Source organism: Pogona vitticeps, chromosome 2 (genome assembly GCF_051106095.1).
Source record: "Pogona vitticeps strain Pit_001003342236 chromosome 2, PviZW2.1, whole genome shotgun sequence".
NCBI lineage: Eukaryota > Metazoa > Chordata > Lepidosauria > Squamata > Agamidae > Pogona > Pogona vitticeps.
The window spans coordinates 127,590,638-127,597,444 of NC_135784.1; positions in this window are offsets into that span (position 1 = coordinate 127,590,638).

Sequence of the window (6,807 nt, forward strand, 5' to 3'; positions counted from 1 at the left end):
TAAACCAGGTGCTGTTAGCAAAGGACTATTCCTCCAGTTTTAAGATGGAAGTGAAGTCTGAACCCTTCTGGTCAGCCAAGCCTGGATGGTGGCACAGGCTGATTTGAACTGGCATGTTGACAGATATACTTCTACAATAACTTTTCCATTTTCAAAAAAAAAAAAGTTGCATGTCCCCCCTGGGCCCCTGGGGAAAGATTAGTTGCTAGATCAAGCCAGGTCCACTGATGATCTACCAACTACTCCTTCCAGATTGTCTTCCTCCTCAGAACTAATAGATTGATCTTCCTTCTCCAGCATTCTAGTGACTTCTGTTTTTCCTTATTTATTGTTGATGGAACTCCACTCATGAAGCAAATCGAGGCCTTGATCTAACAATGTTATTCTACAATATTTTCCACCATAAAAAACCCTCTCAAGTACCCCAGAGACTGTTTACAGATGGATGTGCGTGAAAACAGTTGGTAAGAATTATAAGTATGGGGTGATAGGACAAAAAATACATGAATGTGAATTTTTGCAACATGCAAATCAACAACACTCCACATTATGTCATACACCTGATACCAACAACATATGGTGTTGAGTCCGGGCTAGCCCCTAGACTTTCCAAGTCAAAATTAATTGCCAATAAATCTTGACTCGAGAGAAAGTTCAAATGGTCACTGTTTTATTTAGCTAATTAAAAAGCGTCATGGAAGTCATGCCTCCAAGTGTAGGCAGGAACAACCAAATGTTGCACAAGAATACTATGACTTTTATAGCATTGGTTACACAAGGGAATGAGAGAAGAAATGGGTGGTTCATGACCTATTGGCAGAAGGGATGGGGTTACAAAGGAATCCAAAACTTTATCAGAGGGGGAATCACAGAAAGGATAGAATTTTACAACAGCGTGGGTCAACAGACAGCAATTATGGAAATACATGGTTACATTGTTGTATTATATTGACAGGAAAACAATTTATTCTCTTGCAAAGAGGTTACAAGGTTGCATGAAAAGGAGACTCCAAGGTGACAGGAAATAATGTCTGTACAGGAAAAGGTATTGTGCAATGACTGTCCAGGTGCCAGAGTTCAATTTACATAAGATTGGTCCGGGTAATTGCCTTGGGGAGGAGTGACAAAACCCAGCTGTGTCTGTTTGCTTCTCAAATCTAGATTGGAAGGCGAGATAACCTGCCCTGGCAAAGGAAAACCTGGCCAGCCTTATTCCTTTACAGAACCTCTTTGAGGGAACAAAAACATGTACATATATGTATAAATCTGGCTGTGTTTTATCTTTCCAAACTGTATTCTGTGTGATCTGATCAAAGGTGTGTTCTTCTTGTGCATGCTTTTGTGTACATGGTCCCCTCAATGGTATCATGTAGCAGAGCCAAGGAGCTAGTGGGAGGTAACAGATAATGAAACAGTACAGAGAAAAAACAAAGAAGTAATAGATTTTCCTCTATAGATTTTAACTGGTAAATGGCTGAATGAACATTAAGAAATTAAATTTTTTTTCTATTCGTGTTATTAATATGCTTAAAGGCTAAGAAAGTCAGTTACTTTATATAGTCTTACATTTGACAAATTCAGTATTTTCTTCATGCTTTTAAAGTAAGTCTAAAGATTATTTAAAGTTATAACGCTTTATATTGTTCTAAGAAATTTAATATTCTAAATATTAATACTTTAAAAGATGTACAGTGGTGCCTTGCAAGACGATTTTAATTCGTTCTGCGAAAATTGTTGTCTTGCGAAAAAATTGTCTTGTTTTTTTTTTAATTACATTTTATTATTTTTATAACATACATACCTACAACAAACAACAACAGGAATACCTACAAAGCAATAACATGTAAAACTAAAAGGACATAGACAAGTGACAAAACTAACATATAAGCGGGGAGGTGTTTCTCATACCACCTTATCTATTATGTAAATTCTGACTACAGAGATAATATATTCATGTGCATCTGCACATGTTATATTCCACATTGCTATTACATATATATAATTATCTAACATCTTAAATTTATAATAATTTTTTGAATTCTCTCATCTGCATTTCCATCCATCTGTCTCTTATCATTTACATTTCTCATGCATCACATTCTCATGTTCTCTTTAAATTTTCTTATCCAGCATAAAATCCACCCAGGCCTATTCATTCCTTGATAATCTCCATTCTTATATACAGTAAACTATGTATCTAATATTTTCAGCATAGTCATTCTTATAGTTCTTGTATGCTTGTATGCATATACGTGCCTTAAGACCAACATCCAACATTAGTATTCATCATCATTTCTAAGATCTATAAACCACATACACTTATCTAATCTTAAATTTCATATTTGGCCAAATTTGCTTATAGTATATTGATCATCTTGCTTTATCTATTAATTATATCTATCTTAAAACATTTGACTTCTATTATTTATAATATATCCATGTGCATCTGCACATGTTATATTCCACATTGCTATTACATATATATAATTATCTAACATCTTAAATTTATAATAATTTTTTGAATTCTCTTATCTGCATTTCCATCCATCTGTCTCTTATCATTTACATTTCTCATGCATCACATTCTCATGTTCTCTTTAAATTTTCTTATCCAGCATAAAATCCACCCAGGCCTATTCATTCCTTGATAATCTCCATTCTTATATACAGTAAACTATGTATCTAATATTTTCAGCATAGTCATTCTTATAGTTCTTGTATGCTTGTATGCATATACGTGCCTTAAGACCAACATCCAACATTATTATTCATCATCATTTCTAAGATCTATAACCCACATACACTTATCTAATCTTAAATTTCATATTTGGCCAGATTTGCTTATAGTATATTGATCATCTTGCTTTATCTATTAATTATATCTATCTTAAAACATTTGACTTCTATTATTTATTCAGCAAGTACCTTCCCCCTTTCTAGTTTCTATTTGTCAGCTGCGGTATCATCCAGCCGGAATTGGCCTCATAATCACATATATTTAATATTTCCCTATACATGCCACCACCAAACAAAATATTTCCCAGTTTTAAAATGCCATCTGTAAAAATTTTTTAAAACAATTTCTATGCGGTTGTTTGATTTGATCCCAATATAGTCAGTGTTTAGATTTTGGAGCGAGATAGTATGTGACCTCTGATTGTAAATACTTGCCCTGAGCTTTGCCCATCTCTCCCTTATATTTTTTCTTTTCAACACAGTCTTAAGATAAATTCTCCCTTTCCTGCCCCCTCCCCGTTTGTCTTTTTTGGTCATCCCTTGAGAAAAATGAATCTTTTTCTTCTTTCTCTCTGACTCTGAGTTGTCTTCGCATCGTGCCAGTTGCTGTTTCTCCACAATTAAAGACTGTTCATTAATTATCTGGAATTCCCCCTTGCTTTCGATTTTTTCGTGCATAGCCGAGAAGATTCCTTTCAGGTCCAGTCTGCACTCCTCAATTTGTTTTCCCAAATGTCCAATTATATAGTTTTGAAATTCTTGTAAAAGTTCCTTGACATCATGCATTGCCAGTTGCGACGATAGCTCACCCCCACCTTCCATGGTCGTACCAGTCAACAGATTAATTACTCAGAATCTCCACATGATTTATTGGCAAGTCCGCTCTTAAGGTCTTGTAAGGGGGGGACTTCATAAACATTGTAACCAGAAACAGAGTCATTGCAAAGTTATTTAAAGTTCTTAAGTCCTGACTTTACAGATTTATGGAAGGCCAGTTCTCTAGGAGGGAGGGTTGAGAGGAAAGGGGATAAGTTGGTTTTGTTTTCGTGCTGTGGCGTAGTAAAAAAGAACTCCAGTATTAAGGCATTAACGATGTTATGCCGCTCTGAGGTCTCCTTTTCAAACGGCTTTCACATAACAGATTTGATCTTTACTTGCTGTAGCTTGTCAGCAGATTAGATTAATTTCTATTCTGTAGTCAGGTAGTAATTTCCTCCCCTTTGCCGAGCAGCTAACTCACCAATCATGGCGACTTCACGAGACGAACCGCGTGCAGGAAGGGAACCTCTTCCAAAAATCAGACTGCCATCTGAAATTCAGCGGTTCCGAAGCTCCCACTTGCTGACAAGTCCACGCTCCTGTGGAACTTGCCCCCTCCTTCTCCGGGGGGGTCGTCTGTCTCGGAGTAGACCCAGGAGAATCCAGAGCACTAGAATTCCCCTGTTATCGCTGCTCGTTGCTCCTCCCCTCTCCCGAAAAAATTGTCTTGTGAGGTTCCCATAGGGAACCTCGCAAGACGAATGAAATTTATTTGTCTTGCGAAGCACCAGTCTCAAAAAAAAAGTCTTGCGAAGCATGGTCACAGAAAAAACCATTTTGCAAGGCACCATAGGGATCACTAAAACCAATCATCTTGCGGGTTTTTCGTCCCCTGAGGCAATCGTTTTGCAAGGCACCACTGTATTTGTCTTTTTTTTTAAATCGTCTTTTAGGCTATAAGCTCTTGCATTTTTAGAATGTAACTTAGAACATTCTTTTTTATATTTTATTATACTTTTCCGTCTGTGAGAAGGATTATTTAAAGTATTTGTGTGTATAGTTTCTTTCATATTTGTTGGGGGATGTCAACTCTGACAAATATGAATTGATGAATTAGCAATTTTTGGAATGAATTTGGCGATTCATTTTTTTAGTTCATGGTCTTCTCTAATACACATCATGTATATACATTTTGTGTTGCATATTTATGTATACCAACGGCATATACCTTTTAGTTTGGCATTGTTTTAGTGATTTTTTTAATTCTCAAGTTCTTGGTGACCTGGTATTTTTTTCCCCTCTTTATCACTAAACTCTAAGTAGAGTGCAGACACTTGGTTTGTCCGATTTTCTGAATTTCAGACATTTTCCGCATTGACTACAAAGGACAGTTCAGCAAACATCTATAATCTTTTAACTTCTAAGCAGGACTGGCTGCAGTAGTAGAAGCTTTCAAAACATGGCTGTGCACCAGACTCCCAAATCGATCTAGTAGCTAATTTGGCACTTTGGGATCAACATACCTTCTAACTTTCAGCTCCACTGGGCAGGGTTCCACCTCTCTCTCATGCAACTTTGCCCCTGTGTGAGCACGTGTCACTCTGCCCCTCGCTGCATACAGGGTTCTTTTGCGACTGAAACCTAACACGATTGCTTGCAGAGGAGGAAGAACAGCTGCGTGGAGGGAGGCAGAGGTGCGCACACACCCAGCTGAGAGGGAACCTTGTTTGGGATGAATCTTGATTTAGTCTGAACTGATCTCAATTCCATGTTTCAGTCTGGGACTCAGCTCCAATCTTAATTGTCAATTTTGATCACCAGCCTCTAGGGATATACAAGGTGAAAAAAATTGAATTTATGTTGTTTTGGGATTCTTTTCCAATGAGCCTCTTTCATTTTCTTTTCTTTTTGTATTTTTTTGTGTACCAGTCCTTTCATTTTACACAAGCAAAAACAAACAAACAAAAAACCTCTTTCATTTATTTGATTTCCCCATTTGTGTTTTCTGGAACTCCAAGAAAAGGCATCAGGAATAACTAAAAACTACTCCCAAAAGCAGAGGCAAAACTACAGGGGATCAGTGTACTCTGAAAGCCGGCAACAGTATGTCATAAAGCAGAATCATCATCAGACCCATGCTGGCAACCACTCTGCATTATGACCAGTATGAGTTCAGTGTCACCCACCCAGTGCAACAGAGACCCTCTGGGCCTGGACAACACAATGGGGAGGGGGAGGCAAGGAAGCAGCCAGCCAGCCAGGTACAGTACTAGCTGCCTTGCCCACAGAGCCACCCACTCATGAAAAACAAAAAAGAATAATACAACTACTGTATGTAGCGTTCACCCTAAGTTAGGTAATAAGTCATGTATTATTCATGTTCTATGCTATTGTGGTTGAGAGGCATAGAGAGAGAGAGAGAGAGAGAGAAGAGAGAGTGTTTGGGGAATCTGAGGAGTGATTAGTCTGAGGAGTGGTTAGTAACCTGTGATATTTAATATAGAAGATTAATATTGATGCTTCGTGAAACTGAAAAAAATATGTTTATGAATTATCCTAGAAACTATCTGTAATCAATAAACTTGTTCTGTTAAAAAGTCAGTACTGAATGGACCTTCATCTTTCCTAAGTAAAGAACGTTAATAAGGAGATCAACTGGTAGCAGCGTGTCAAGTGGTTTTTAGTTTGCCTTTGTGAGCTCTGCGTGTGTGGAGACAAACGAGCCACGAGGTTGAATGTCACAAACACCAAGAACATTAAGGGAGAATTTTCCAATGGTGCCCTGGCACAGTCACAAAGTCCACCCCACCAGCCTGCCCTCTGTCACTGAAGGAAACAGAATAGACAAATATTTAAAGGCGTGAAGAAGTGTATCTTGGTTTAGATGCACTAAAAATGATTCCGCATTTTTGCATGGTCTGGTTCCTTATGTAGGAAGTTTGGGGTTGGGGAGAGACTGGTATTCTGGTATTCAAAACTGTCCTGTGAAACCAGGGGCTTCAGTGTTCACCATTTACTGCTGTTTCACCTAGAAAGATTTCCTAGGGCCCAGAGAAGTGGTTTTCTGAGGCCAAATGTTATACCCACTTCCTTTTCCCATTGTTCGACCTTTACATTGTCTTTCTGTACAGCCCTGACAAGTTCTGCCAGTCCTTCACAGTAACAATTGTGTGTGGAGTGGAGTGGATTTCTAAAACCACAGCACTCTATGTCCAAATAATGTCACTACATGATAGGGAACTCTGAGTACTGAAACAAATTGTTCTGCAAGGTCACTGTGACATAATACTAACTTGTATACAAGCCATCATG